We start from the raw sequence: 26,859 nt of genomic DNA, 5'->3' as shown, positions 1-26,859 counted from the left end.
TTTTTTCATTCACATTCTAATTTCTGTAAGAGAGAAAATCCATATTATCTACCATTAATTCTAATATAAACAGCAGCTGCCACTGGTGGAGCAACTGCTATTTGCTGAACAACCACGTACATCCTCAAGGAAGGGATCAGCACAGGATCACTGATACAAAAATTCTGAAAAATTCAAATTTTGGTGACAACTTTAACCCATTTATATATTCTATCCCACTAAGTGTGGCTATCTGCACATTTTACTGATTATTAGTTTGTTCGATTATACGATGTGGCTTAAGACCCTGCTGGGCTGTTCCAGAACATTTGTAGTGACACTGTTATTTTTCTAAAATAAAAACCCTAAGAAAGGCCCTGGCCGGTTGGCTCAGTGGTAGAGCATCGGCCTGGCATGCAGGAGTCCCGGGTTCGATTCCCGGCCAGGGCACACAGGAGAAGCACCCATCTGCTTCTCCACCCCTCCCCCTTTCCTTCCTCTCTGTCTCTCTCTTCCCCTCCCGCAGCTGAGGCTCCACTGGAGCAAAGTTGGCCAGGGCGCTGGGGATGGCTCCATGGCCTCTGCCTCAGGCGCTAGAATGGCTCTGGTTGCAACAGAGCAATGCCCCAGATGAGCAGAGCATCGCCTCCTGGTGGGCATGCCGGGTGGATCCTGGTCAGGCGGGCGCATGCAGGAGTCTGTCTGACTGCCTCCCCGTTTCCAACTTCAGAAAAATACAACCCCCCCCCAAAAAAAAACCCTAAGAAAATCCTGAATTCTAAAACCCATCTGGTCCCAAGATTCCAAAAATCAAATCATGAAACTGAATTCACATTTTACAGATGAATAAACTGAGGCTCAGAGAGCAGTGGTATCTTCAAAGGCATTATAGCAATTAGACGGCAGAGGTACTGAAGGAGGGCTGTCTGTTTAATAATGCCTATTTGCTTTCTGTTATGGCAGACAATAGGGAAAGAGTGTAAGAGATTAGTCTCTTATGCTATTGGTATGGGCTTCCTGGAACAAGAGAGTGTAGCTGGACTAGAAATGCTGGACACTGATTACTGGAGTAGGACAGTGGTAGGATTTTCAGTTTCTATCAATTTTATTTAGTTATTTATTTTTTAGGTGAGAGGAGAGGAAGGGAGATAGAGAAACAGATTCCCACAAGCACCTCGACTGGGGTCCACTTGGCAACCCCATCTGGGCTGATGATCCAGTACCAACCTAGTTATAGTGTCTGAGGCTAACATGCTCAGAGCAACTGAGCTATCCTCAGCACCCAGGGCCATGCTGGAACCAATTGAGCCACTGGCTGTGGGAAGGGAAGAGAAAGACAAGGGGGAAATGGAGGAAGAGAAAAGCAGAGGGTTGCTTCTCATGTGTCCCTGACTGGAAATCAAACCTAGGATGTCCATATGCTGGGCCAATGCTCTATCCACTGATTTACTGGCCAGGCCTATCGATTTTATTTTTACTTTGCTTTTATTTCCTATCTTCATGAAAAAAATATGAACATTTTCTACATTCACAAATCAAACAGAACCTTGGCTTATGTTTCATAATTGCCACAGTTTGTTTTATACGCTTTTAAATATTTACGTTCTTAAAATATTAAAAATATATTATATATATGTACATATATAAAAATGTTATTTTTTTCTGAAAGGAAATTTGGGGTGGGGGAGATTTTTGCACCACCATTTTAATGCTTCGTAAAGGAGGCAGGTCTCATTTGTAATTTGGCAGCAAGGTAAGGATGGGCAGGGAGTGTCTGAAAGAGGTGACTGCACACGGAGGCAGAGGGACACGGGCATCTCACACTTCAGCTGCATAGTCAGCCTCAGCAACAGCACCAACACAGTACCAAAACCCAAAGTCTTAGGTCTCTCCGGGTTATTTTTATATCCAAACAACTTAACAGTAAATATAGTTTTGAAAGATCAGGATGAAAAGAGAACAATGGAGCCCTGTGGGGTGAGGCTGGCCTCTCAGCTTCCGTGGATTTGGCATCATCTTTCTTTTGGTAGTTCAAAATAAAGTTATTCTTTCTACTGGCTATTAAGCACTGAAGCTCCAGCAATGCTGGCTCCTTTCAGCAGAATGAAGGGCAATCTGCAAAAAGCTGGAAGAGGCCAGAGCTTCAGATGTGAGGAGGAAATGAGATATTTAGTATGTGATGGAAAGGCCTCTTTTCTTGCCAAGGAGAATTAGTGGGATGCCTAAGAGCTCCCCTGCATATCCAGCATGTGTCAGCCAATCCTAGTATGTTATGATACGACCACCTTATAAAAAGAACTACTGAAATCACAGAATGGTAAGAGTTGGAATAGAGCCCTCCCACTGAACAATAATGAATGCACACAAATCTATCTCAGCATATTTTTCATTGAACTGTCTCACAAATTACAATACAATTAATCTAGAACTCCTATATATAGTCCCTTTGGTGCTACTGAAAATACTTTGAGCTTTGTCCATTTTTAACTAGGTTGATGGGAATAACAATGTCAATGCATTTACAAAATGAATAGAAGATCTGGCAATGTAGCTAGCAGCTGTTATAAGGACACAAATGCTACATTAATTTGATTTCTTAAATACTTAATAAGCTGTTTTAGCCTGCTCCCTAAAACTAGGTAAGAAAAGATAAAATTATGAATTATCTTCCTCATAAAGACAAGGAAGGTAGACAAAGAAGTAATGGGCCTATCAGGCAAAAAGCTCTTAAAATGGAGGCATTAAATACACTTAAAAATTAAATGAAGAAAAACCTGTCCTTCTAAATCCCAATGGTCTTGAGAAATGGGTTCCTTGATAAAGCAGTAGGTAATTTGCTGTCTGCATTTTGGTGTAACACAATAATTATGATAATTACTTCATGGAACAACTTAAAATATTTAGGTCAATTGCTCTAAATGACTGCATGTTTCCTTTTTAAAATCTATGAGAAAACTATAAAAACATAAACCTACTTTATCCTGTTAACCTGATGAAATAAACAAAATTAAGAACTTGAGCAATTACCTTATGTGTTCAATTATACACATCTTTATATCTATATTTACTTTATATGATAATAACTTAACTACACATTTTATAAATGCTTTTACTGTTATTTTAATATTTTATCTTTGTATCCTGTATACTGTGTTCAATAAAAATGAATGGTGAAAGTTCTCAAGAAGCTGTGAATATAGTTGGGGAGCTAAGACAAGAGTCAGGCAGTAAGAGAGTTTTTACATAAATAACTGTAATGCAGGAATAGGGGATAAATGACTCAGAAATGGCATGATGTTTTGTGAGAGTTCAGAGAAAGGCAAGTAAGTTGGAATTATGAATCTAAAAGTTTTCATGGGGCAGGAAGTATTTGAATAAAATCTTGACAAGGATTTGAAAGGATGCTGGAGGTGCCCAGCTGGCTGCCCAGGAGTGAGAAGGGGTATAATCCATGCACCAGAAAATGCAGGTAAAGGAGCCCAGTGGCAACTGTGAGGTGGGCGGAGGTGCCTGTGGAGATCTCAGCAGAGGTCAGTGTGAAATGACTCCTGACCGGGGGCTGCTCTGCCCACACTGGCAGGCTGGAGCGGGGCGGGGCAAAACTTTGGCTTTGAATACAGCTGGCAGTTTTGATAAATAAGCTAAACTGGACACAATAATGACAGAACTGAGAGTGTTTTGGGGATTCAAGTGTCTGGAAGACTTTTGATTAAACACAGTAGTGGACAAATGTGGAGACTTTTTCCAGGAGCAGAATTGGCCCCAGAGGAAGAATGTGGAGGCAGCCATGGGAAAATAACATTGCTGTGCAACTGCAGTCCTGCATCCCTGACATAACTATCACATAGAAGGAAATATGTTAAATAATATTTCCAGCAGCCATATGTTATAATTCACTTAGTATTTTAAAATAAAGCTAGCTCTCTATAAAAAAATGGCCATATACACCCACTTAGTAGCATAGCAAGGTATATTATACAAAATAAAAGATATTACTACATCATTTCTAATTAAATGACCCAATGATGATATAACAGAGAAGGTAAGCAAGAAAGCTTTCTTCCATGAAACACAGGAGGAGTCCTTTCTAACATCTGGAATGCAGGCCCCTGAGGGCTCCTCTCTCCTCCTCTTTCATTTCCCTGCAAATGATGAAACCTTTTTAAACACTTTGTTGTTGAGAAATGATGACTAGAGACATATAACACTTGTACAGTAGCACTCACCAACATATTTTTTATTAGGAATTTCTGTTTCACTAGAACTTACTAAGAACAAAGCTAATATGGGGCCCTAAAACCATTAATGGCATTCATGCACCTCGAAATTTCAGTGTAAAATATTTTTATATATTCAAGGTTTTGTTATTTGTTGGCATGTGGCCAACATAACACATTCATAGAAGGGAATGGCATTTCTCTCTGGCAGAAAGCAAACCTGTGTCAGCCATGCTTCCAGGATTGTTCTCTCCGGGTTGGGAGCAGAGAAGAGGATGGAGAGGGAGGGACTATGTTGCAGTTAGAAACAAGTTTCTGCTTTATATAAGGTCTACCGAAAAGTTCTGTCCGTTTCTATCACAAGTTTCGACACATAAGCACATGTTTATTTGGCGCGTGTGTGCCTCTCTATTTTTATCACTTATTATATACACACTGACGTAGCAAATTAACTAAAACAAAGTTTAGAAAAGAGGCCGGCGATGTTCAATAGGAAGAACATCATACTGCATCATGATAATGCCAGGTCACATGCTGCTTTGGGGACTCGTCAAAAAATTGCAGAACTAGGCTGGGAAATTCTGTCGCATCCACCATATTCCCTGCACTTAGCACCCTCCGACTATCACTTGTTTTTGTCCTTACAAAATGTTTTGAAGGGCAAAAAATTCAAAAATGAAGAAGATATCAAACAAGCACTGGTTCAATTTTTCGCATCAAAAGGTAAAACATTTTTCAAAAATGAGATATACAAATTGCCCTCATGCCAGCAAGAAATCATTAATAATAATGGCAATTATATTATTTAATAAAGTTTATTGACGGCAAGAAAAATTTGTATTTTGTTTTATTCCAAAAACGGACAGAACTTCCCAGTAGACCTTATATATAACTACCACAGATTTCAGCATAGGGAACAATGAGTCATCACCAGCAAAAGATGGAAACTTCAAATGCAAATCAGCTTGAAAAACAGTGGCTCTCAAACTCTGCTGCTCCTGAGAGCCTCCTGGGATGATCTGGACTCCCAGTGCCCAGGCCACACTCCTTACAATGAAGCCAGCGTCTGGGATGCGAGGAACCCGGCCATGTTTTTGTAACTCCTTGAGTGGTTCTGATAGGTGAGAACTAGTGATTTCAAATACTCCTCTGCTTCATATGCCCTAAGCATAATAGTGTTTCATAATGAAATTTAAAATTGTCAATGAAGCCTGATCTGTGGTGGCACAGTGGATAAAGCGTTAACCTGGAAACACTGAGGTTGCCGGTTCAAAACCCTGGGCTTGCCTGGTCAAGGCGCATATGGGAGTTGATGCTTCCTGCTCCTCCCCCCTTCTCTCTCTCTCTCTCTCCTCTCTATAATGAATAAATAAAATCTAAAAAAAAAAAAAAAATTTAAAATTGTCAATGAAAATGAACAATGTAAAAATATTGTTAGAAAGTCAGCTTTACTGATTTTATATCACAAATAGTTAAAATTCTGATAAGAGCTAAATTTGGGGTGGGAAAGTTGGTTTTAGGATTCTTTAAACCATCAGCAAAAGACAATGGACATGTGTTTAGTATGACCTAATAGTTGAATCCTGAAGTATTCTGAAAATACAATTTCTGTGCTTTGCACAGGAACAGAAAGATGGGTAATTTTATGAGTTAACATTAGCTAGAAGGTGACCAATGACACAGAGATATAGTATAGATGAAGTGCTATGACTGCAGAGAAAAAAAATCAATCCCAGTTCAGACAAAATTGAAGGTGATGGTATTTGATGTGGGCTTTGAGTCATTCATTCCATGAACTAAAAAGAGCAGAAGACTGAAACTGAGGAATGCACTCAGGAACCAGAATAGTTCAATTTGGCAGAAGCACGAGAGGTGAAAGGTGACCCACCTAGAAAGGGGGAACCCTGCATGTCTCAGTGTGAGGCTCCAGCACATGACCGAGGTCCGCTGTGGCCTCACTGGACCTTGCTGCCGGGTGTCACTGCTGTGCACCTGCCGCCCTCCTTCCTGAACTCCGCCCTGAGGATCCACGCTGTCCTTCTTTTCTAGCTCTCTGGTGTCTTTTTCCAGCCCCCGTTAGACTTCTCTTCCTCCACTCATCTAACATTTTGCTCATTCCCCAAATTCTATCACATTTCTTAAAATTCCTGTCCCTGAATTCTACTGTAGCTTGTCTTCATTTCTCATACAACAAAAGTACAGCTTTTGAGTGATTTCCTGTGCCAGGACTTCAAGCTGGAACCTACATGCCATCTGCTCTTTACTCTTCTCACCTACCTGAAGACGTCATGTTGTTTAGTTGAGCCTTTCTCCTCAATCTTTTTTTTTTCTCACCTTCTCAGGATACTTTAGTTGCTTTAACTAGGCTTCCTACCTCCAGCATCAATATTCTCTAGTCTGTTCTCCATGCTTCCAGAGCTTTGTTACAAAATCCTGATCACGACCCCCCTGCTCAGGTTCCCAGGGTCCCCTCGTTAATGTTCAGACATCAGCCCCTTATGAGCTGACACATGCTCACTTCTAACATGACCTACTCATAGTTCTAGTTTTTCCAACATCCCTGCAATTGTTTCAAGTCTGGATGTCTTCCCGATTGTGGCTTCTCTGGCCTGCGTTATCCCCCTCCCTCTCGTTCCTCAAGTCTCGGTCCTCTACCCAGAAATCTTTGGAGATTCTTGCTCTGAGTCAAATGTTCTTCCTCTCTGTGCCTGACTTGTAGTTTATACTGAACTGCAACTGTTAGTTTACTTGTCCATCCCCTGGGTGAGATTTTCACTCCCCCAGACCTCTATTAGGAACACACCAGACTTGAATACACTGTTTACAGGTCTGTCTCCCCTGAGAGCCTGGGAGTGCTAAACTGGAAAGGGCAGAAAACACTTGTTTGGCTTTGTTCTCAGGCACTTAGCACTCTGCCTGGCACATAATTAGCACTCAACTAATAATGAGTGACTGACTAATCAGTTGTGTGGGAGAGGGGCTCATTTGTCTACTCACTGAATGACTGAAGCAGCAACGTGAACAAGAGGCTGGGGTGAGACTTGAGAAGAGAGGAGTAGATGCTACTACGAAAAACCAGGAGAACTGATGCACTTGACATCTGGCATTCATTAACTTAGCCCATTCACTGGCTTGTCTAGTTTGCCCATCTAAGCTTTAAGTCCACCTTTATTCCTCTGTCTTCTCTCTCAAACTCAGTCATTGGATACCAGGTCACATCATGTCTGTGACATGGTTGCAGGAAAAGAAAACAGCTCCTATCCTTTCTTATTCACCCAGTTCCATTCCTTTAGAGCAAAACACTATACTACCAACTCTCCCAGGAATAGCTGGTTGCATTTAATTGAAAACAAATCAACAATACACATTTGTTCACAAATGCTAGTACTGGCTCCATCTTGGGGTACCATCAAGGAATATGTGATCAGTTTCAATGTTTCTAAAAAAAAAACCTTTATAATGGGTTTCAAGCTGGATATTTGATCTGGTCAGTCCTTCTCCTAAAGAGGTACAATGGAATTCCCAGCTTGCTCAGGGAAGACAATGGATTTACCAAAAATAAACTAATGGGGAGAAAGGGAGAGATTGACCCTGTCACTGGATATCCTCTGACATGCAGGTCCAAACTGTTCCTAGGGAGTGTTTCAGTGAAGCCCTACTGTGCCGGTCTGCCTCACACCAGGGCCCTGATTGCTTCCCAGATAAAGCGGTCTATAAAGCATTGAGGAGCCAGTAACAAAACTCTTTGTATATGCTTATCATTCACTGACTTTTGTCAGGAGCTAAGAGAGTGATGAAAAGAGCAGAGGGTGGATTGTTGTCTCTGTGTACACAATTCTATCAGAAACCCCCCTCTCTCCCTGGATGCTCCCTCCACAGTCCCCGAGAAGTACAGTGCTCACTCCCACCCTGCAGCAGGAGGTCCCACCAGGAGGGTCCTCTTCAGAATTGGCTTCAGCACCAAGTTAAAATTCACGCATGTTCTGTTCTTTCAGAATGGGTCAGCAACCTTCCTCCATAAGGGTCAGATAATAAATATTTTAGGTTCTGTGGTCCTATACTCTCTGTTGCAACAGCTCAACTCTGGCATCTTTCTGTAGAAATAGCCTGTTTTTTGTTGTAGGGTTCCAACAAAACTTTATTTATGGATACTGAAATTTGAATTTCATGTAATTTTCACATTCCATGAAGTATTCTTTTGATGTTGTCTTTTTCTTTTTCAGGGTAGAGGAGAAGGGTTTCCACCAGGTTTGACCATAGAACTGTCCCAGAATGCCTCCCCCAATCATGCTGGTTCTCCTTTGTCTGCACTCAGGTCCAGTCCACTGCCACCTCCTCTCTGCCCCGAGAGTCTGTTTTGTGCCCCAACCATTTGAAAATGTTAAAACCATCTGCTCACAGACACACAAAGCAGGCAGAGGGCCGGGTCCGCAGCAGCGGTTCACAGACTGCTGCTGTAGAGCAATGCTCAGCAGCCTTATCCACAGGGGCAGTGTTTGTGAGTGACATACGAACATTTCGGAAATCAAATCCAACCTCACACATGAAAATGATGATAGAAATTCAATGAGACGGTTCTTTGAGCAGGACAGTACTCACTGAAACGAAGAAGGAGGAGAAAAAAGAAGGAGAAAAAGAAGAAAGAAGAGGAAGAGGACAAGAGGAAGAAAAAAAAGGAAAGATTGAAGGAGAAAGAGAAAGTATATACTGAGTGATTAATATGCATCAAACATTCTTCTAAGTATTTTATGTACCTTATTTTATTTAATCGTCCCAAACCCTGTAAAGTAGATATTACTTTTCCCATTTTATCAAACTTAGCTATTAAATGGCAGCCAGGTCTACATTACTCCATGGTCTATACTCTTTCATTCCACTATAAAATAAGCTATGCCATTTTTGTTATTTTTATAATTAGGCATATCTTATTCAGTAAGGTTCCAATACACTTAGATTTTAAATCTTAATAAATTCTAAATAGGAAATATTCATGCCTACATAAAAGACATAGTGCATTCAAACTCTTTACTAAGTACATTTTCTTTGCATGTATTAGCGATGGTTACTCAAATTATATGGGAAATGTATATATGTACAGTATTTTTATTATTATTGATTTGTAGAGAGAGGAGAAAGAGAAAAAGGGAGGAAAAGAGCAGGAAGCATCAACTAGTAGTTGTTGTTTCTCATATGTGCCTTGACCAGGCAAGCCCAGGGTTTCGAACTGGCGACCTTAGCATTCCAGGTCGATGCTCCATCCACTGCACCACCATGCGCTAAGTTATCAGTACAGTATTTTGAGAACTGTAAGTAAACCACTATAACTGTACCCTCTCTAATTAGTTTAGAATCAATAAGAAACTTTTATTTTTAGCTCACTTTACATGGATTCACACATTTATTGTATTCCCCTACCTTTGCTTAAAAGTCTGTTTTATTGGAGAGAAGAACCCTTCCTTTGGTTGTTAGACAGTTTAAGTTACATTAGAATTCTTCCCTACTACTCCCTCCACTCTCTAAATGATTCTCAGGGCAAATCAGCAATCTGCAGGGGCCATGGTGAGGAGGAGGAGGAGAAAGTGTTTTCCTCACTGAAAAGATGTCATATAACTAACCGTATGAGCCATTCCTACTGAATTTACTTATTTTTTTCTTTGGAGAAGGTGTAATTTGTTTTCTGTGAGAAGGAGATATGAGTTATTTCTTCAGCAGGATTATGATTTAGACCTTGAGTCTCTGTTACTGCTGATTATGGCTTTTCTCCATTTCTATTGGGGTTGCATTATAGGGATTGATGAAGATCAGCCTGCTTGGAACGACACATGCAGTGAATTGGGCTGGGATTTCCCAAAACAAAAGTTATCTAGGGCTCAGGGTGGTCAAAGGAAATGACCGCCTCTTTTAAATTAAAATGCAGACTCACCATTGGCATAACTGAAATATTGAAACTTGGCATTCCATTAAAATTCTATATACACTGCCGACAGTATAAAGAGGAAAAGTACAGATTATCTGCCTCTCAATAGTTATTTAGGTACTTGGCAAATGTTTGTAAGCTTTTTAAGTATTTGATTCATTTTTGTTTCTCTTATCATCCTAGCACTGTCTGTTGGGGCCAGGCACACCAAGCACTCAAGCAATGATTACTGAATTAAATTGAATCAACAGTTAAGTCACAGAAGTTCAGGCTTCAGAGCCTTACCTGGGAATTCCTCACTAGCAGGAATTTTGATGTGCTATAGATAAAAGTCTTCTAACTCAGTGATGCTCTAAGTCTGGTCTCCAGATCACTAGCATCAAAGTCACCCGTAAACCTGTTAGAAAGTCAAATTCTTGCCCCCCCCCCCAGCCCCACTGTATCAGAAACCCTGGAGGTAGGATTAAAATCCATTTGCAATTCATACTTCAGGTGATTCTAATACACACTAAAGCAGGGGTCGGGAACCTTTCTGGCTGAGAGAGCCATGAACGCCACACATTTTAAAATGTAATTCTGTGAGAGCCATACAACGACCTGTGTACGTTATGCATTATCCAATAAAAATTTGGTGTTGTCCCAGAAGACAGCTGTGATTGGCTCCAGCCACCCACAACCATGAACATGAGTGGTAGAAAATGAATGGATTGTAATACATGAGAATGTTTTGTATTTTTAATGTTATTATTTTTTTTATTAAAGATTTGTCTGCGAGCCAGATGCAGCCATCAAAAGAGCCACATCTGGCTCATGAGCCATAGGTTACTGACCCCTGCCCTAAAGCATGAGAACACTGCAAGCAAGCTGATGATGGCACTGCAGGGTTCCTCCTTTCTGGAAAGGAAGCCTGCGAAGAGTGGGGGTGTGTGTGTGAAGCTGTGCTGCCACTAAATATAACCTTGGAAGGTTTTGTTAATAGGTAGGCTTAAACATCATCTCATCCAATTTCCATCTTAGAGTCTCAAATGTCCACATTCAGTGCTAAGTCCAACTGTTATATGTCAAAGTAACACTGTCATGAGTGTTCACCCTTTTTGCCCTTCCCTATCTTGCTGCATGAAACGTGGGCATTGCCAGCAGTCCAGTTCACAGAACTAGCACTAGAAGCACCACCCAAGGAGGGAAGAGCAGAAAGCAAGGGGGATCTTGTGTCTTGATCATAATCTGTGAAGCGCCATTTTCCCCTGAGCTACAAAATGTCAGACTTCTTTGATCTGAGTAAAAATACTACTACTTCATTTAACTCACTTGTTTTCAAATTTCTGTCAGGTGAATACTGTTCCTAGCTCACACAAAAGCCAAACACCATTTCCCTCAAACATTTAAAAAGGAATCATTTATACCCTTAACAAGTTGAGTCAGCAACGATCAGCGTAGGACAGAAGCAGGGTCACCAGCACAGAACAAAGCAGGCAGTTCTCTGTGATTACAACTGTCTAAACATTTCTGACAGATTTCATGAGGTAATGTTTTCCTGGATGTCATTTGACAGAACTTAAACAATAAAGAATTAAAGACAAAACTTGAAAAGCTAATCAAAGAAAATGAACTGTAATCGTTTTTGGAAGCTATATTGCACCAACATTTGAATATCCATTATTCCATTCCTCATTTCAATTTCAGCATTGTGCACTATCAGCATCTATTCTTTCAGAGTTCTGAAAGGCTTTAGAATCTGCTGACTGTCATCAACTAGCTGCTGAAGCCACAAAGCTCTGTGATACCACTGGACCATAGCAAATGTAAAAAAGATAGTTAACTACTCAGACAGGGCTTTTATTGCCAGATCAACAGCATTACAAAGCTGAATCACAGTGCTCACATCTGGGCACTTACAGAGACTATCTGTACGTGAGCATGAACAAAACCGCCTAGGATTACTCACATCTCCAATGGTTCCAAGGGAAAAGAAACTGGCAAATCCAGAATCTAATCGCTTACCTGTTGGCATATGAAATACAAGCTCAAAATAAGTAAATAAACAAACAAGCAAATAAATAAATAAATAAAATCTGTATTTCTGGCTTATACTTCCATATACCTCTAATCCAACACCAGATTAGTTTGTATACGGTACTGTTTCTTCTTTCTTCTTCTTCTTCTTTCTTCTTTCTTCTCCTCCTTCTTCTTCTTCTTCTTCTTCTTCTTCTTCTTCTTCTTCTTCTTCTTCTTCTTCTTCTTCTTCTTCTTCTTCTTCTTCTTCTTCTTCTTCTTCTTCTTCTTCTTCTTCTTCTTCTTCTTCTTCTTCTTCTTCTTTTGTGACAGAGACAGAGAGAGACAGAGAGAGAGAGGGACAGGCAGAAAGGAAAGGAGAGAGATGAGAAGCATCAATTCTTTGTTGCGGCACCTTAGTTTCTCATTGATTGCTTTCTCATATGTGCCTTGACCAGGTGACCTTGGGCTCAAGCTGGTGAGTCTTGCTCAAACCAGATGAGCCTGTGCTCAAGCTGATGACCTCGGGGTTAGAACCTGTGTCCTCTCCATCTGACACTCTATCCACTGTGCCACCACCTAGTCAGGCGGGACTGTTTCTAATTAAACATGCCATGAAGATATTTTATTATATCTTGCATTTACTTTGGGTAAACACTACTTAATTTGACTCCCTTCTGAGTAATTAAAAATGTGTTATCTCAATGGAAAATAGAATTATTTTCATTATGCAATTTATTTTTGAATTAAAAATAGCCAGATAGCAAGCAAACACTCAGAGGTCATAGGCCTTGTGATACATAATTAGAAAGCCAAAAATTAATACAATTTAATGATTTGCATAATAACAGAGAAAGACAAGTCAATTTGAAATTGTTTCTTCATCAAATGTGTCTTTCTTGACAGTTAAACATGGATCATAAAAACTGGCTAATGACTGCACACCAATGATTTGGTTTAAAATTTTTTTTTGAAGACTTTAGAGCAGTTTTAGAATAAAAACAAAATTGAGAGAAAGGTACAAAGATTTCCAATATACTCCCTACCCTTATGCATGAATAGTCTCCCCCATTATCAGCATCCCCCACCAGAATGGTACAGATGTTAGTTAGCATTGATAATCCCAAACTGACATATCGTAGTCACCAAAGTCTATAGTTTATCTTGGGTTACTCTTGGTGTTGTACATTTTATAGACTTGAACAAATATATAATGATATGTATCCATTATTATAATATACAGAGTATTTTTACTGTCTTAAAATGCTCTGTGCTCTGTCTATTCATCCTTCACCCTCGCAACCCCTGGTAACAACAAATATTTTTACTGTCTCCGTAGTTTTGCCTTTTCCAGGATCTCATATGCTTGGAATCTGAAAGTAATATAGCCTTTTCAAATTGGCTTCTTTCACTTAGCAATACAGTATACATTTAAGGTTTCTTCATATCTTTTCATGACTTGATAGCTCATTTCTTTTTAGCCCTACACAGTATTCCATTCTTTGAATGTACCACCGTTCATTTATCTACTCACCTATTGAAGGACATTGTGTTTGCTTCTAGGTTTTGGTTATTATAAATGAAGCTGCTATAAACAGTTGTGTGTACATAAATGTTCAACTCACTGGATAAATACCAAGGAACATGATTTCTGCGTCAGATAAAAGTATGTTTAGTTTTGTAAGAAACGTCCAAACTGTTTTCCAAATTGGCTGTACTATTTTACCTTCCCACCAGCAATGAATGAGAGTTCCTGTTGTACCACATCCTCATCTGCATTCGATATTATCAGTGTTCTGGAGTTAGGACATTCTGATAAGTGTGTACTGGTATCTCACTGTTGTTGTTTTGATTTCTTTTTTTATTATTGAGGTATAATTTATATATCAATACATTATATTAGTTTCCAGTGTATAATTTAATGACTTGATTTTGTATCTATTGTGAAATTAATCACCACAATAAATCTAATTAACTAACATTCATGATTATACAGAATTACAGATTATTTTCTTGTAATGAGAACTTTTATTTTATTTTTTTACAGGGACAGAGAAAGAGTCAGAGAGAGAGATAGACAGGGATAGAAAGACAGGAACAGAGAGAGGTGAGAAGCATCAATCATCAGTTTTTCATTGTGACACACCAGTTGTTCATTGATTGCTATCTCATATGTGCAGACCGAGTAACCCCTTGCTTGAGCCAGCGACCTTGGGTCCAAGCTGGTGAGCTTTTTGCTCAAGCCAGATGAGCCCGTGCTCAAGCTGGCGACCTCGGGGTCTCGAACCTGGGTCCTCTGCATCCCAGCCCGATGGTCTATCCACTGCACCACTGCCTGGTCAGGCTGTAATAAGAACTTTTAAGATCTATTTTCTTAGAAACTTTTAAAATTGTAATATTGATATAAGATTATTAACTATAGTTAATGATTTATTATTATTTACTTTTAACTGGAATTTTGTGCCTTTTAGCTCCCTTCATGCATTTTACCCACCTCCCAGCCCTGGCAACCATCGATCTGTTCACTGTATCTGTAGTTGTTTTTTTGTACAAAATTTATTTTCAGTTCTACATGTAAGTGAGATAATTTGGCATTTGTCTTTCCTCGTCTGATATTTCATTTACATAATGCCTTCACAGTCCATCTATGTTGTCACATATGGCAAAATTTCATTCATTTTTATGGCTGAATAATATTCCGTTATATATATCACATCTCCTTTATTCATTCATTGATTGATGGACACTTAGGTAGTTTCTAATATCATGGCTATTGTAAATATGCTACAATAAACATGGGAGTGCATATATATTTCAAAGTTAGTATTTTCATTTTCTTCTGATCAGTACCCAGAAGTGGAATTGTTGGATCATATGGTAGTTACAGTTTTAATATTTTCCACAGTGACTGCACCAATTTATATTCTCACCAACAGAGGTTACTTTTCTTTCACATCCTTGACAAAATTTGTTATTTCTTGTCTGTTTGATAGTAGTCATTCTAACATGTATGAGGTGACACCTCATTGTGTTTTTGATTAGTATTTTCTTGATGATTAGTGATATTTTATTATCCATGTTGGCCATCTGTATATCTTCTTTGAAAAAAACAACTGTTCAGATCCTCTGTTCATTTGTTAATTGAATTGTTGGGAGGTTTTTTAGGTTTTCTTGCTATTGAATTGTATGTGTTCTTTATATATTTTGGATATTAACCCCTTATCAGATATATTATTTGCAAATACTTTCTCTCATTCAGTAGGCTGCCTTTTATATTTCTTGATGATTTTCTCTGCTGTGCAGAAGCTTTTTAGATTGATGTAGTCCACTTGTTTGTTTTTGCTTTTGCTGCCTTCGCTTTTGGTGTAAAATCCAAAAGTCATCTCTAAGACTGATGGTGTCAAGGAACTCACCATCTAGGTTTTCTTCTAGGAGTTTTAAGGTTCCAGGTCTCATATTCAAGTCTTTAATCCATTTTGAGTTAATTTTGTGTATGTTTTAAGCAGTGGTCTGGTTTCATTCTATGTACATTGTTCAGTTTTCTCAACACCATTTATTGAAAAGACTGTCCTTTCCCCATTGTATATGCTTGGCTCCTTTGTTGTAAGTTAACTGACCATAAATGCATGGGTTTATTTCTGGACTTTTTATTCCATTCCATTGAAAAGAATACCATTCTTACTGATTACTATAGTTTTGTAATACAGTTTGAAATCAGGATGTGTGGTGCCTGCAGCTTTATTCCTTCTTCTCAAGATTGCTTTGGCTATTGGGCTCTTCCCTGATTTCATATAGTCACTGTTGTTTAATTTGCATTTTCTTTATGACATAGGACTTGGAGCATCTTTTTATGTTTACTTGCCATCTGTATATCTTTGGTGTATCACCAGTTTTTAAATATATGTGTATATATTTATTGCATGTAAATGAGGACAGTGATCAATATTTCTTTTGACCATGCCTGTAACTAGTATATTACCACAGATTCTTGGAGAACCGGGGTGGGTAGAGAGGGAAAAAAAGGAAAGGAGATGGAACAGACAACTTTATCACTCCATAAAGAAGTTAAATTCTGACTGTCATCTTAAACTAAAACATTTTTAAAAAGTATCTGAACTGTAAGTAGCTATCATTTTCTGTAAGAACAATGTGGTGGTATAGAAAGACTTAACTAGAATAAGAAAGTCTTTGCCTCAAACTAAAATGCTTACGAGGTAAAGAACGAACCTGCCTGTGGAGGAATGAAGGCTCGGGCCTTGCCTGTTGGACAGCTAAGGGCCTGCTGCTGCTGGTCTAGCTGACAGTGTGGCCAGGGAAATAAAAACCCAGACCAACTAATTTTTATAAAGCCAGAAAGACAAATTCATATGTGAAAGTAACTGTTTTTAAAGTAGTAGCAACTCATGGTAAAGTGCTGTGTGGTTCCAGGATAAGAAACACATCCATGGCCAGATGCCCTCTAGACTCTGTGCTGCTAGGTAGCTGTGGCCTCTTTGAGGTGGCTCCTTATCTGAAAAAACATACCCAAGGTTCTCTTGGCACCAGATGCCTGTTCTGGTGTTTGGTGTAGTATACTTCTTTACTTGTAAAGAAACTGTTAAGAAACTTTAATTCTCAGCAAGTTGAAATACTGAAATATATAACATTAAAGTCTGAAAAGACAATCGCAAAATGCTGATACAACCTGTCAGAGACTTGATTGCTAATTCAGGAGTATGATTTATCTACAGAAATTTCTGTTGTTAAATATGCCACATCTAATTGGGTGAACAATCTCCAAAAAGGAAGACATAAAAGAAATTTTGACCTTTGAGAGGCAGTGCTTCCACAGTGTGTGTGGTCAAGAACACACACTGGAGACAGCCTGACCTGAGTTCAAAGCCCGTTTCCCCCACTTACTGTCTTACACAAACTACCTAAGGCCTCTGTGCCTCAATTTCCTCATGTGTAAAAGTAGAGATCACAGTTTCTACCTCATAAAGTTATTACAAAGGCTAAGGGAATTTTGGTAGTGGATAGAATAGTGTCTGACACAGAAAAAGCTTCGGAAAAGAAGTAGCTGTTATTATCTATTACTAGTGTAAAACATGTTAATAGCTAAATCAACCAACTCTTTTCCACTAGTCAAACTAGCATTTCACTCTACAACATCAGGGTGGTTAACTCTTTTGCGGACAGGCATGAAATTTCTGGCAGACCAGTCCATGGACCAGTGGTTGAAAAGCACTGGTCTAATCCACTCCACTGGCAACTTGTCAATGAGGACCTAACATGCCACAGTTTACAGAAATCTAATGGAGGTCAACTTAGGAAATGCAGGTCAATGCAGTGGAACAGGGGCCATTTGAAATCAAAGGATGTGAACGCTTCATCCTCAGTTTCCACCCCCTTGTGATTAATTAACAGCCTCCCTGCATGCACTCACCAGCTGTATCCTGGCTCACAAGCCTGACCCCAACAGAGGACTATGACAATATAATGGAAACTGTGCCTCTAATTGTCCAGCAGCTGATCATGGCGTGGCTATGAAAGACTCTTTTCACTCCCCTCCTTTCTAATTACTAGATGGCTTATAAATCCCCTTAATAAGTTCATTTGTGTAACCCAAAGCTAGCCGTCCTTCCTTCCTGCTTCTAAGAGGGCTCAGCTGCTTATCTTTGGATATGACCCATCAAAAGAGAATTGTTAAAAAAATTTTTAATCTGCTAAATTGACAAATACCAGTGATCTCATATGTCTCCCAACTTAGTAATGTTCTCCAATATCATAAAGGAAGTCTAAATGCACACAAGTCTGGCAGAAATATTTTCTAGTTTATGAAAAAGCTCTTTAGATTGTTTCATAACAGGTTCTTGTAAGGTAACTAACATTCACACAGAATTTTATCATTTCTAAATAGTTTCCATATGCTTTATCTCATTTAGTCCTCAAAACAACTCATTTAGACAATATTATTATCATTCTCATTTTACTAGAAAGAATGCTGAGGGTTAGAGAGGTTCACTAACTTGTACAAGATCACATGACTACTAAGTGTTAGGGGCTTGGTTTCAGGTTTTCTGATTTTAAATCGAATGTTCTTTCCCTTATAATTATGCATCTGTTGTCTTTGACCCACATCTGTCTCACTATATTTTGTACTACTGGGGCTAAAGGTTTGCAAACTAAATTTCCATGCTCTTTTAGCAGTTGTCTTTCTATTTGGTTCTGCTAATTGTTACTGGTGGGCAATACAAAAGAATAGGACAGAGAAGATTCCTGGTTCTGACTCAGAATGAGGCAGTGATGGTGGTTGCCATAGCAGCAGTGGGGCTGGTGTGACTCCAGCAGCCCAGGAAGCATCAGCACCTTCTTACTGGTTTCAACCCTGGTTGACATAGCTACCTCTTGAGTAGATCCAGAATCAGATGCATGTGCCTTGAACCCACTTGCAACCACTAAAGCAAGTTCATGGGTTCCAGCCCAGGGACATTAGCTGCTTCTGATGTAGATATCACCTCTTCCTTTTTGTTCCTCCAACACCTGGCCCTCTTTTTCTCTCTCTTTCTTGTTTTCCAAGCTCCAGTCTTCTGAATACAGTCCTTTGTTTAAAATACCTAATATGGCTTTTGTTTTCCTTTGTACTTGCCTTACACAAATATTCCTGCTATGTGGTGACACTTTGGAAGAGGGATATAAAGCAAAAGACGCTGTCCCTGCCCTGAAGAAGTCTACAATCTATCTGGGTAACAGAACTAACGCATGTGAACCATGAGTAAATAAGACACAACAGATACATTCAAGGGCCAAGGTACAAGGCACACAGACTGCTTGTGCGATGGGAAAGTCACAGCCTTCATCACAAACTCTGCTTGCTTGGTGTGAGGAGTGTTTTCCCCTCAGCACCCAGTCAAGTCTGCTCGCAGCCCAGATGCAGCCCTCACCCAGCCCACTCTCTAGTCTTCTAAATCACTTCCCCTTTCTGGGCACCCTTGGTTTACACTTCCTGCCCTGAAGCCAACTCTGGTGCCAAGTAGTCTGCCCCATTCTTGTTCAGTTTCCTGTTCATTAACTTCTGGCTCATTTTAATATTAGCATTCTTTAAATCCACATTTGCATCACCATACATCAGAAACCTTTTGTCTATAGCAAAAAAGAGTACAATTACTACACATATGCAATTTGGGACAGAACTATTAATTACCAAGGGTTAAGAGTGGGAGAAAAAGTGATTAAATGATTGCTAGATTGTCAGTTTTTTTCAGCCTTTATTAAAGCTCCTGATTTTATTATTTTCTCCCCTAAAACTGAAGCACTTTATATCATTTGGGATTGAGTTTTATTTATTTTACTACCATAACTACTTTTTACTAAGGGTTTACTCTGTACCAGGTCCTTTGCATGTGTTAACGCTTTTACACATCTTCAAAACCAAAGGATTTCCCATTTTACAGATGAAGAAAGTGAAGCCCACAGACAGTGGTCAAGTTACTTCTCCGCATTCCTGACTTGTTATTGACAAAGCCAGGACTCATGTTGTCTAATTAAGTATCTGAATCCTGAGTCTGTACTTGAAAACAACACTGAATTGGCCCTGTTTCCATTAATGGAGAACAGCGTTTGTGACAACCACCAAAGTACCGCTGTGGTCAGTGTCCTGTGCTGGAGGACAGCATCACGGGCAGAGCCTCCTCAGCGCACTGAGGAAGGGCTTAACAGGAAGGGCTCCAGAGCCCTTGGGGACAAGGCTGGGCTCCTATTCAGTTTTAAAGCTGGGAAAGCTTCTCTATTGTGCTTTCTAGTTTTGTGCCGCTATCCTGATATCTCTCCCTGGAAAGAGCTGAAATATGGCGTCCTTAAAGCATTACATGGGGGGAGACCTCAGAAGTTTTATTTCCGCAAGGATTAGAGCTTAAAGTCCCTGGCATGCGGGAGAGTATATAGGTGACTCAGTGCCAATCCATGTTCGACATGTGATTAAAGCAGCAGCAACTCAAGAAATACAAAACTGGATTAAGGAAACTGAGTCCTGAAGTTTCAGTACCAGCCAGCGGGGGGGGGGGGGGGGGGGTTGGGGGGTTCCAGGCATCCTAAAGAGAAATTGGGAGACCATTAGGAACAAATGAAATGATTCTTGAAAAAATCAACCTCTAAGGAACAAATAATGATAATCCCTGTTCCTAAGCAATCTGTTTCCTTCTACCATTATAGAAATTGCTGTGACTTTGGCAGAATTCTCTATGTTATTTATATCTTGAGTAAAGCATTATTTTAATCTAAATAAGAGCACTAGGCAAAAAATTGAATTTCTTTGAGGACAAGGGTCTTTACTCAAAATATATGCAGCTAGGCCAGTTAAGAGCTTCTTCTGTGTCACTGCCAGGAATTAGTCACAAGCCAAATGTCCAATCAGTCTTTGTAAACTTATGATTAGCTGTCATCTCAACAAAGGCCATGTTTGTCACTGAGATACTTGCTTTTTCAGCTACTGATTAAAGGACCAGTGACACACTTCAAAGATTTTGGGAACAGTTTCTGTTCTTTGCAAAGAGCATTTGTCCTCTCAAAAACAAATGCTAGATTTGTTCATTTGTTTCAAAAAATAAGAGGAACATTTCTTTTGACAGTTTTCTAAGCCCACCTCTGCATTTAACAATGGAAAACCACAGTACTCTTTCCTACTGCTAGCATAATTTGTTTGTAAGCTGAGTTCTCAATTATGGCATTTCCAAAGCTTGGGAAGTCAGAATGTTATACAAAAGTGAGGCAGAATTTATTGAGCTAATGACAAAGGACTGAAATTTAAAAGTTTTATAAATCTACATTCACTCATTCATTAGCTCATTTTTTGAGCTAATAAAGCACCTACTATATGCCAGGCAGTATTCCTGGTGCTGGGATACAGGAATAAACAACCAGCAAAATTTCATGCTCTCATGGCCCTCATATTCTCATTCAGGTAGACAGATTATAACAAAATAACTGTTAATTACATAGTTAGTTAGATGATAAGTGTTAGGGAGAAAAAAAATAAACTAGCAAACTAGAGAAGTAGGCAGGGGTTCCAAGGTTTTGTGTGTGTGTGAATGTGTGTGTATACATGCATTAGTATACTTGCTCACCACAGGATCAGGAAACAGTTCACTGAATAGTGATATTTGAGCAAGGACCTGAAGAAGAGGCAGCAAGCAACTGGAACATAAGCAGGAAAAATGCTCCAGACAGAAGAACCCATAGTAGGAAGGCCCTGAGGTTGAGAGTGTGACTGGCTTGTTTAAGGGACATCAAGGGGCCAATGTACAAAGAGCAGAGATGGGGAGAAGAACAGGGTAAGGTAAAAATAATGGCTTTGGCTTTGCACACACTAAATTAGGATAAACAAGATGTAATATCCACAATAAACACTTGATAATAAGAAGATAGTTAAGGGAGATCCAAAGATGGCGACAGAGTAGGCAGATGTTCCAACTGCCATCTCCAAGGACCAAAGAGAATTACAACTTAATTTAAGAACAATCATCTTGAAAAACAACTTTTGACTAAACAAAGAGGAATCTATGACCAAGGATCACAGAAGAAGTCACACTGAGACTGGAAGGAAGGTCGGAGACACAGAAAGGGCTGCCCCGCTCCCAGGAGTGAGCTATAGCTGAGGGTCCAGAGGGACTCTCACTGTGGGGAGAGTAGCCCTGAGAGGTGTGGATACTCAGCCCCAGGCCCAAAGCCCCAGAGCACACAAACAGCATTTGGAGGTGAAAAGAGTGGGGTTTCAGTCTGCGAGAAAGAAATAGAGCTCTCAGAGACACAGACTATGTCTTAAAGGGCCCACACAGTAAATCTCATTCACAGCCACTTAGCTGGGGCTCTAGTGGAGGGAGAACTGAGATGACTGGAGTTGTGTGAAGAGAGTATAAAGTTGGAGGCCCAAGGAGAGGGGGGATGGCCACTGGAACCCCTGTGCTAAGTCATTCGCCAGTATGGCAGTCGCCATCTTTCTTGGATGGAGCAGTTTCCTCTGACCAGCACCAGCCTGGAGAGAAGCAACTGCTCTGCCTTCAGGAGTGTATCCTGCTCCAGTCATAGCGACTGGGTTGTGCTGAGAAGCTAGGAGGCAGGGGTGTGTCAGCAACTCAGTTTTCTGGTGTTGAGGCTGAAGTTTCATCTCCATCCCCCATGCTCCTAAGTCCAAGACCAATAATTCCACCTCATAGGAGACTCAGTGGAAACTTTCCAGACTGAGTGTAGGACAACACCTCTGGGTCTCAGAGGCCACATCCACTAAATTCCTGGTACCACACCTTACTGAGGTCTGTGAAAAAGTCTGGATAGACTGACACCTGGGGCTGGGGGGCAAAGCCACACCCACCATCCTTCCTAATCCCCTAATGCCCACAGGCTCTGGACTCTAGCACAGGTTTTTTCAGTGGTTGAGCTCAACAAGCAGCCAGCAGACAGAGGCTGCAGGAAGTGGGACTCAAGGAATCTAGGCCTTTTAAGCGGACCTTCCTCCAGGCCCAGTGTGAGTGTGCAGATTGGTATTTCCATGTACACCTGGGACCAGCAGAGGCAGCCACAAACTCTTATTCCTTATAGCTCCAAGAAGGTTGCTGAGGGCCAGTCACAGGCAGTGTCTCCCACTGGTCTATGCTGGGTTCCTTCCAGGGAGGCCCAGAGCTGGCACAACTAGTAGCCACCTGCTAAGAGCATCAGTTTAGAACCTAACAATCCTTGCTAGAGTGGTATCCAAAAGCAGGGTTCCTCACATCTGGTAAATTTTGCTCTCTGTGATCAGCACCATCACTGCAGCTCATATGCATTGGATAAGGTGGAGTTGCACAATCAACTGGCCCAGGTGCTGGTTATCCTGTCCTGCTGGGCTAGATTCTAATGAGGGAAGGGAGAGAAGCTTGGAGCATGGATATTTAAAGTGTGGGTCCCTGTGAGCCTATTGTTGGATCTAGTTGAGGGGCTTACTCACTTTCAGAGGGGGGGCACAGTAAGCCACAGAAGAGGACTCTCTTGATCTTCCTCCCTGAGACCAAGCTCTCACCAGCTGAAAGAACTTTTGCAGAGGGGACCGTAAGTACCACTTCAATTGGAACCTGCTGCTCACCTTGTTGAGGAGAAATAAAATTTGAGTATCCAGCAGTGGCTGATCAGGCTCTGGAGTAGGAGAAATAAAATTTGAGTATCCAGCAGTGGGATCAGGCTCTGGAGTAGGGGCCACTTTCCTTGTACTGAGCTACTGACCAAGAGAACCCTGCAGTAAGGAATCCCACTAACATTGTATTCCCAAACTCAGCTGTACTAACCCAACAAGATTGCAACCTGCAGAGGGATTGGCTGGATGAGGCCAGTCTAAACTCACAACAGAGTCTTTCTACAGAAAACTATGTGGGAGGACCAGGGACCTGCAAGAGGAGGTGGAGCAGATGTAAAGTGGAGGCAAATCTTATGGAGATTATGGCTTTTACAAAGCTTCTGTCATCTCTAAGCAGAAGGAATCTGATCCTTATACAAAGGTTGGCCCCTCCCACACTACCGAAGCATATAAAACACAGACACAAACAGCGAAAAGATCAGTAGCTGCAGACAAGTAGCCCACAGCGAGTTACAAACAACAGCTGATGCCAACCCAAGAAGATCTAGAAGCAACACAACAAACAGGTAGTGGGTGGCAGACAGTACCAACCCTAGACTCAGCTAACTACACAAGCAGCACATCAAAAGATGAAGTCTAACAGGCACCAGACACTAAGGAAAATAAATATGCCCAACAAGATGAGCATTGTACAGTGTGTAATACTCATGATCAAAGTTGACCCTTACAGCCAGTCAGCCTAAAGAAATAACTGTACTCATAAAAGGACCAACTGCATTCAGTACTCACAGACAACAGGAAGGACAATAGCACCCTCAAGAACCATTCCTAGAACAAGGAAAATAGGTGGCCTGGATGTCAGTGCTATCGAGCCCATCTTCCTCATAAAGACACCGCAAAAAGTTCAAATTCAAACAGCGCTACCTAATCTACAGACAAAATGGGCAGACAAAAAAATAAAGAAGGTCACTACATAATGATAAAGAGAGCAATCCAACAGGAGGATATAACCATTGTAAATATTTATATGCCTAATATAGGAGCATCTAAATATATAAAGCAGATTTTGATGGACATAAAGGGTATGATCAACAGCAATACTATAATAGTAGCAGATTTTAATACCCCACTAACGTCAATGGATAGATCATCCAGACAGAAAATTAACATGGAAATAACGACTTTAAATGACACACTAGATCAACTGGATTTAATTGATATCTTCAGAACCTTTCACCACAAACCAGCAGATATACATTCTTTTCTAGTGATCATGGTACATTCTCTAGAATAGACCACATGTTAGGACACAAAATGAGTGTCAATAAATTTAAAAAGATCAAAATCAATCAAGCATCTTCTCTGATCACAATAGTATAAAACTAAAAATCAACTACAATAGAAAAACAAAAAAACATTCAAACAACTGGAGGCTAAATGGCATGTTATTAAATAACAAATGATTTAACAATGAGATAAAAAAATTTCCTTGAAATAAATGAAAATGAATATACAACTCAAAATTAATGGGAATCAGCAAAAGCAGTCCTGGGAGGGAAGTTCATAGCATTACAGGTATATTTTAAGAAGCCATGAAAAGCCCAAGTAAACAACTTAACCCTGCATCTAAAAGAACTAGGAAAAGAACAACAAATAAAGCACAGAGGAAGTAGAAGGAATGAAATAATAAAGATCAGAGCAGAAATAAGTGACATAGAGGCTAAAAAATAATACAAAAATCAATTAAACGAAGAGCTGATTCTTTGAAAAGGTAAACAAGATTGACAAACCTTTAACCAGACTCATCAAGAAAAAAAGAAAGAGGACTCAAATAAATAAAATTAGAAATGAAAGTGGAGAAATAACAAGTGACATTGCAGAAATACAAAAGATTGTAAGAAAATACTTATGAAGATTTGTATGCCAAAAAGTTGGACAACCTAGGCAAAATGGATCAATTCCTAGAAACATATAATCTTCCAAAACAATCTGGAAGAATCAGAAAACCTAAACAGATCAATTACAACCAATGAAATTGAAACAGTTATCAAAACCCTCCCAGCAAAGAAAAGTTCTGGATCAGATGGCTAAACAGGCGAATTTACCAAATATTCAAAGAAGAACTAACACCTATCCTTTTCAAGCTATTTCAAAAAATTCAAGAGGAGGGAAGACTTCCAAGCTCCTTTATGAGGCAAGCATGATCCTCATTCCAAATCCAGGTAAAGACACTACAAAGAAATAAAACTATAGGCCACTATCCCTGATAAACTTAAATGCTAAAATTCTCAACAAAATATTAGCAAACCAGATCCAGCAATACATTAAAAAACTCACACATCATGATCAAGTGGTATTTATTTGGGGGAGGCAAGGCTGGTACAATATTTGCAAATCAAGAAATGTGATTCATCACATAAACAAAAAGATGGATAAAAATCACATGATAATACCAATAGATGCAGAAAAAGCATTTGATAAAATCCAGCACCCATTCATGATCAATACTCGCAGCAAAGTGGGAGTACAGGGAACATACCTCAACATGATAAAGGCCATCTATGACAAACCCACAGTCAACATCATAATCAATGGGTAAAAATGAAAAGTAATCCACTTAAGATCAGGAACAAAGCAGGGGTGCCCCCTTTCATGACTCTTATTCAACATAGTTCTAGAAGTCCTAGCCACAGCAATCAGACAAGAAGAAGAAATAAAAGGCATCCAAATTGGAAAAGAAGAAGTAAAACTATCATTATTTGCAGATGGTATGATATTGTATATATTATAGAAAACTCTAAAGCCTCAGTCAAAAAATTAATGGACCTGATAAATGAATTCAGCAAGGTGGCAGGATATAAAATTAATATTCAGAAATCAGAGGCATTTTTATACATCAGCAATAAACTACCAGAAAGACATATTAAAGAAACAATCCCCTTCACTATTGCAACAAAAAACGGTACTTATGAGTAAATTTAACAAAGGAGGTAAAAGACTTGTACTTGGAAAATTATATAATATTGAAGAAAGAAATCAAGGAAGATACAAACATAACAGCAGTGGTCCCCAACCCCCGGGCCACGGACCGATACCAGTCTGTGGGCCATTTGGTACTGGTCCGCAGAGAAAGAATAAATTACTTACATTATTTCCATTTTATTTATATTTAAGTCTGAACGATGTTTTATTTTTAAAAAATGACCAGATTCCCTCTGCTACATCCATCTAAAACTCACTCTTGACGCTTGTCTCGGTCACATGATACATTTATCCATCCCACCCTAAAGACTGGTTCGTGAAAATATTTTCTGACATTAAACTGGTCTGTGGCCCAAAAAAGGTTGGGGACCACTGGGTAACAGGACAGCAAATCCCAGAAGGAAGGGGGGAGGGAGTTAGGAGGTCCAAGGGGGTATAAATAGGTTACACGGGGGTTGGGGGGTGAGGGTGTTATATTCATTGGGAAACTTGAATCCATGTAAACACAATAAATTAAAATTAATAATAAAAAAGAAGATAGTAAATAAAAAATACAAATTTAAATACATGTTGCAAACTCATATTAATGATTCTATTTTTTTTAAAAAGAACATATTAATCATGACCCTTGTCTAGAAGTCATCACTGAAATTATTATAATCTATGTAGGTTTCATAAGTAGAGCATTTCAC

At 39.7% G+C, this 26,859-nt stretch overlaps 1 protein-coding gene across 12 annotated transcripts in view; it reads right to left on the bottom strand.

Annotated features, from left to right (window-relative positions):
• Window positions 1–26,859, bottom strand: part of NRCAM (neuronal cell adhesion molecule) — a 392,315-nt gene that overhangs the window by 127,378 nt on the left and 238,078 nt on the right. Inside the window, exon 1 of one of the 12 annotated variants that reach the window (XM_066272167.1) lies at window positions 12,215–12,360. The exons of the other annotated variants lie outside the window; for them this stretch is intronic. The gene's annotated coding sequence lies outside the window, so the exon portion shown is untranslated. Of the gene's footprint in view, window positions 1–12,214; window positions 12,361–26,859 lie in introns of those variants that run through there. 12 annotated transcript variants of the gene reach the window in all.

This window comes from Saccopteryx bilineata, chromosome 4 (genome assembly GCF_036850765.1).
Source record: "Saccopteryx bilineata isolate mSacBil1 chromosome 4, mSacBil1_pri_phased_curated, whole genome shotgun sequence".
Classification (NCBI taxonomy): Eukaryota; Metazoa; Chordata; class Mammalia; order Chiroptera; family Emballonuridae; genus Saccopteryx; species Saccopteryx bilineata.
Note: the sequence above shows the minus strand (reverse complement) of the source record. Positions and strands in the feature narration are given on the sequence as shown.